This window comes from Cyprinodon variegatus, unplaced genomic scaffold, assembly GCF_000732505.1.
Source record: "Cyprinodon variegatus isolate N-32 unplaced genomic scaffold, C_variegatus-1.0 Scaffold478, whole genome shotgun sequence".
NCBI classification, from domain to species: domain Eukaryota; kingdom Metazoa; phylum Chordata; class Actinopteri; order Cyprinodontiformes; family Cyprinodontidae; genus Cyprinodon; species Cyprinodon variegatus.
This window is the reverse complement of record NW_015150931.1, coordinates 97859-104825: the sequence shown is the minus strand read 5'-3', so window position 1 is coordinate 104825 and position 6967 is coordinate 97859.

The window sequence follows — 6967 nt, the reverse complement described above, 5'->3', positions numbered from 1 at the left end:
ATATATATTATTATTTTTTTTTTTTTTTTTTTTTTTTTTTCAATGTAAAAAATGGATGAAAAAAAAGCTAATTTTATTTCAGTGTTAAATTCTATTTAAAGTAACAGACTATAATTAAAAATTTCTCCAGACCTTTAGTGCTTGTTGATTTTCTTTATTCGGACCCCACTGATTTTTATTGGTTACCCCTGCACTACATGATCAGACACTCAATTAAAATGCCTTAACCACTTTTTAGTGCCTTGCATAGTGATTAGAGCAGACTTTTGGACACAGCTTTAACTTGTAAAATCTGCACCAATTTTTTTTTTTTTTACTTGTTATTAAGTCTTCTTTCTTTTATTGATTTGTTTCTTGTGCCTCTCAATTGACAAAAAGCAAGGATCTCCCTCCATTGCAATAGAAAGTGGAAGATAGAATCATAGAGTTGTTTTTGGTTGTTTTTAACTGTTCGTCCCACAACAACACATTTCCAGCTACAAATAAAACACATAAGGCCGACAAGTTTGTCCCCTTCCGGCTTCTATAATCAAAATTTGCTGACACAACATGGCATCTTCCATCGGGTGCACCATTCTTTATGTACTTAGAAACTACTTGTTCTAAACTATGTGAATGCTCCCAGTTTTTACATAATTTAATTATCACAGAGTATGTATTTATTTATTAAACCAATATTAGATTTCAACTTATAAAGAGCAAAAATTTGTTACGCACTGTCCTTTTAGTTCAAATGTTCAAATAGAAAAGTTCAAATAGAAAACATTTACCTATAGTTTCTAGTTTGATAGTATGTACAAAATTAAATGCATCACAAGTGAAAAAATTTCAAGCATTTTGTTGTTTATAGCATAAAAAATTTCAGACAACACAAAATTCCTCATTCTGCCACGTGACCCACTGCCGTGACAGGAAGTAGTCATTTTACATAGCGCTTCAATATTTATTCACCTTTGTGATGCAGTTATCATTTAAAGAGGACAAATATGAAGCAATCAGAGGTTTTATTAATGCACGCCGGTTTACTCACTGCTGCTAAATGTTTTTTAATCTTACGCAGTCAGTGGAAGTTCATTATCTTTCATAACATTTTCCATATGGTTCTGTGTTTTGATTAGTTTAAACCTAGTCTAACCTTTTGTTTAAAGAGGAGATCACGGGATTCGGATTGGTTCTGTGGCGGCTGAGGTCGGGCGTGAAGGCTGGCGGTCAGTTTTGGAGCCCTTGTGCGGTGCTGGTGGTTCAGGATGGAAGGTTGTGCGACGCTGCTGAGCCTGGACAGGGAAGGCGGTCCCTCTACCACTCTGCAGAATCTTTTGACGAAATTCTAGTCCAAATCTTTATCTCCAGTCTACAAGTCGAAAATTGTACATATTACAGTTAAATAGAAAAAGGATAACTTCTTTTGTAAAATATGTTTTTTTTTCTATCTTAAAGATATATAGGAGATAATTAGATAATGACCTCAGCTATGTGTCATTCAAGTGTTATGACTCACCACTTAGTGACAACAAGATGTTTGTACTTCAATTTACTCGCAGCTTAGTTCTGAAAACAGCTCCATCTTAGAACCTATGTTCTCAAATTCAAAAACTATGAGTTTGAGTATGGAAAATATGTTTTTGAGTATGGAAGGAAGCCCACTTTGTCCTTCTTCAACAAGACTTCCATCAAATATCTTCAACTTTTTGTAAATCAAAGGGATGAATTTATTTATAATAACATTTTGAAACTCAGGCAATAATCTGCTTTAGTTCCTGTGGTCTAAAAAATTGTATTCCACAACACCGGTTCAATATTCAGATTCAAGATTTATCTTACCTACATCCCAATGCTTAATTCCTTGCCACAAGGAGCAGCCATTGGAGATATGGTACCATTGCAAGGTATACTTCGTTGCTGCATGTCTTGCTTTCTGTTTCCTAAATTACAGGCTGAGTGTCAGATGTGTGAGGCTCGGTTCACAGCTGTTGCTCCTCCTCAATAAATATCTGGTTACTTCACTGAAACTTCACAAAACCCTAGTACCACTGCACATCCTCAACAAACTGATCAAGCAACATGCAAGGGACTTAGTTAGGCCAACTCAGTATATGTCCTAATAGTCACCTTAAAATTTCCATCTGTAGTCTATTTACCTATCTGTAATCCTCTGAGAAGATATATATTCATATCAACCAGTCTGCAGGTCTGCTTTCAGCTGTTTCAGTGGTTTGAACCTTTTTGAACATGGCATTGTTTCAGCTCTTTTAGCATTTTCGTCATCATTACTGACCAATATGTTCAAGCCTGAGCAGCCAAAATGGTTATAAGTTGATATGCATAAGTAGCTGTCTTTACAGCAGCACGTTCACTCAACCAATGAGTTCTTCCAGGCATTCAAATGTAATCTGTATTATAAAACCACAGAAGCATGGAGCACGGCACGTCCAATGTTTTCATTATTTATTGGTAAATAGGTTCACCCATTGTTACTCGGCATTAAAAACTCACAGTGTTCTCTGTGATGTTTTGAGAACAGCATGGTTTTTACAGGCCCTTGGGAGCTCCTCCCTCTCTCCAGCTCCACTGCTTTTTAATGAGACATCTGCATGCCCAGGACACATTCTGTTCCTCCTAATCAAATGACTTGGATGGAGGACCACACCTCAACATCAACACCACCCATGCCCTCCCCCCAGTCCCCTGCCGCCGCTTTACCTTTCTTCTTCTGGCTGTTGGTCCCAGTCAGCTCATCTGTTTATTTTGGTTGTCTGCACAGACTGGACCCTTAACCTCCATAATACACACACACACAAACTCTTTTAATCTGAAGCAACTTATTTTTTCCTAACATCCACTGAACAGTTTTGGAGAAAATACATCATCTTCCACGTTTACAGGCAATATTGATGGGGGTGTGTAAAAATGATAAATACCAATTCTTTTCATGCTACAAACTTTAGTCCAAATTCAGCTGTCTTTATCACGTATTTTAATGTCAGTATGGTTATGTAAGTGGGTTTTTTCTCACTCAATAGTTCCACTGAATGTGCAAGCACTAAAGAGCATCAGCGGATCGTATGCGCCACGGTTTCTTCCAAACACCCTATTTCACAGGAAGTGTTTATGAGCGGAGCATCTTGGAGTTGATCAGATCACCCAAGGATTTGATTAACTTGCAATTGTTGTAAACATGTAAGCTTTAAATAGAACAATCAACAAATTATCTTGCCTGTACCACCCATGTCTCGCAAGACTGTTTTTTTTACCTTGCCTTACAGTCCATGCCTTTTCATTTATGGTGTTGTGTTTATAAAACAGATCATATATAATGTTGTGTTTTTCACCTCCTTTGATGGTTCAGAAAAACATGCGATCTACAGTCTGAACGTGTAGTGTTTAACTTTGAAACTTCATCCGGTCTCTTTGCTTTTTAGCAACTGACTTACTGCCTGAACGATTGGTTGTGCTCAAGATTGACGTAGAGCTAAAAGCAGCCACGGAATTTAGACAAGCGTCTGTAGTGGCTGCAATAGACCACGGCAGTGAGGTGCGTACGTAGCACTTAATGCATTCAGTGAAATCTCGGGGTCATAACACCCTTATGCTTTACTTGAATCACATGTTTACTTGTCTTTCCTATTTTGAAGAGTGGCTAAGAGAAATTTACATTTTTGGGTGTTAGTCTTACACCCAGGCATCTGTAGATGCTTTTGCAGGTTCTGACAAAGTAAATGAGGCTGAATTGGTTTTAACACACTCGAAAATCAAAGAGCATTATCTTCACATTTCTGTCTGCCTTGTCTAAATGACAGTGGGTTTTTTAAAGCAGGTTTTTGATTGCATCCTTAACTCCAACTCCACAGTAATAAGCCCTCTGCAGGGTGGTCCTTAAAACTGCTTGTTTGATTGCAAAGGTGGACCAACAAGTCTCTGTGGGACCTTCATGAGCTGTGGTGTCAGGGCAGCAGGTCTATAGTCATTAAGGATTAATGACTGCATTTTCTTTGGTTCCTGATTAGGACAGATGGTCTTCGGTATCACTACAACCGTCTCCAGGGTCAGGCTAAACTTCAAGAGGGGCATTCTAGAATCCCACAGAGCCCTGATGTCCTGTTATCTCTCCAGTTGTCTCTTTACTTGACTTGTAGTGAGAGCCCAGTGGAAGGCAATGGGAGCAGCACCGTCTTCTGATTTATTTAAGAACAAATGCATAAAAACAGAGGGTCCTTGGAAGATGTAGAACATCAAAAAGTTTAGGTGTTAGATGGAAGCTTTGGGTCAAAGTAGTGCAGGATGTCTAGTTGACTGTGAGCAAGAGATATGGATGCTGAGATTATTCCTGAAAGGAACCTACTGAAGAAGGCGTTCAGTTAATTGACTCTGTCCAGACTTCCACATGCTTGATCCTCCCTATGCTCGGAGCCTGCTTTTTCATCACTAAACAAACATCTATGATATTGTTTTGCTGGAGCTTACTTTCTAGCTCCTTCCTGTATGTTTTCTTGCTTTCTCTTGACTCTAAGTTGTTTGGTATTTTATTCAATAATTCACGGTCTTCCTTATAGAAGGTTCTTTATTTCTGGTTTAGTAATTCTTTCAGATAAATAGTGATCCAGGGTTTATTATTGGAGAAGCATCATTGTGCTCTATTGGGGATGGGTTTTTTTTTTACATAGAAGTTTTTATAGGCAGTTAAACTGTCAGTCATTGAATTAAGGTCTCCATGTGGCTGACACAGCCCATCCTAGTCTTCTGTCTTCAAACTGCCTTTCACTGCTTCCTTAGCTCCCTGTGACTTCCTACAGTTACCTTTAACCCTTTATAGTGCACTTAGTGAAATACTTTGAAAATCCAAATTTCAAGCCAAGACTGTTATTGGAATCCAGGACAAGACCTTTTTAACATTTGGAAAATATGGATATTTTGATGGCAAAAATTAATGTCAGTGTAATAACAAGAAACACCAACTTGTCCGAATATATCAAAAAATAAGAAAATTGCTTCTATAAGAAACTCATGAAAAACACTCTGAGAGCGAAAAAAAAACACTTTTTTTTGGGTCCAAATTAACCTTCGAGGCATTAATACTGATACTGGTACTTTTTTTTAGTTTATAAACCTAAATATAATTATTAACTAGGCTTATTAACTTTTTTAATTTACTTTTTAACTTCTCAATGAGCTTTTTACCTTTTTTCTTGACTTTTTTTTTTTACTTATTTTTCAGTAGGTAATATATCATTCAAGGGCTCATCTAATTGTTCAAATGCCAAAATAAGATGTACAGTCATGTAGCAGTATCTTTGCTGAATAGCTGGATATAGATCTTGTGCTTCTAGACATCACAGAGGGACGGGGGGCTCCATTTATAAGGGGTATGCAAGTGATCAAAAACGCTAACTCACCCTATAAAGGGTTAATAAAGGTTGCTCTTATATGTACTTTTGGGTAGTTTGCCCAAGGTGTGAAATGTTAAGTTAAGTTTGTTCTTTTACAGCAGTCGACAAACTGTTGGAACTACAGTAGCAAATCAAAGTGAGGTGTTATTAAAACCTAAATTATTGCCTCAAATATATTTATCTGTTCTGTCTGTGGACTATCAACAACAGGTGGAATGTAAACAGTTGGTAGAACAGCACCAGTGAACTCTTCTGGTAAATAAAAGGGTGAAAATAGCTTTCAATATCTGGGCTGCAGAGAGGACATGTCCTGGATCCTGCTATCTGTTGTTCACAAGGCCAAACCACCTCCCTCAAGTTTTCCATCCTTCTTTAAATCTCTTTCTACTCACATGGCCAGAAAGCCTAACAGACACTGGATATGATTCTGCAGCAATGTTTTATGCATAATTCTGCAATCCCAATATTCTGGTTGGGTCACCATTAGGGCTTTGAGTTTTTTTTTTTGTTGTTCTCCCAAAAGATCTCACAATGACTGATGGTCGAGATGGCTTGTATTTCATCCTTCTCTTGCTTTTCATGTTCTAAATCCTTTGGTGCCTCCTTTTCAACTCGCTGGGACTTGCAGGTAGTTAATGTATTATTTTAGCTTTTGAGATGTTAATGCTCCAAATTGAAAAGATATTGATAAAAATTCTTTCAGCAGCACATCCTCAAACACCAGAGGAAAAAAATGGGAAAAATAAACTTTGATCCACAAATAGATGAACTGAGTTCTTTAAAAAAAAAAATAACATAAAAAATATCCGAATAAAGCTAACAGATCTACTTAAAGGTACAGCTACCTTGAGCAGTGCAATCGTAGAATTAGGCATTCCATTTAAAATTCATTTCTAAATTCTTTATGCATGAATAATGTTGAAAATCATATCAATTGAGCATGAAAGCTTAGATGCACCCCCATTAAAAGAAATGTTAAATTTGCACAGCAATTGAAATTAAAAAGTGATCAAAAATAAAAAAAAATTACAAAATGAAAATGTAGTGATCTAAATTATGGACAATAAACAGTGAACCAACACAGAGTGAGGGAAATAATTATTTGAACAACCTACTATTTTGCAAGTTCTCCTACTTAGAAATCATGAAGGGGTCTGAAATTGTTATTGTAGATGCATGTCCACTGTGAGAGACATATATAAAAAAAAAAACTAAAATCACAATATATGAATTTTTAACTATTTATTTGTGTGATACAACTCCAAATAAGTATCTGAACACCGGCAAAACAATCAATGTTAATATTTGGTACAGTAGCCCTGTTTTTGCAATTCCAGTCAAACGTTTCCTGTAGATTTGGTCTCATCTGACCTCATGACTTTATACCATGACTCTGGATCGTCCAAATAGTCATTGGCAGATTTAAGACAAGCCTTGACATGTGCTGGTTTAAGAAGGGCAACCTTGCTTGCCATGCATGATTTTAAACGTGATGTCTTAATGTTTTACCAACAGTAATTTTGGAAATGATGGTCCCAACTCTTTACAGGTCATTGGCCAGCTCCTCCTGTGTATTTCTGGTC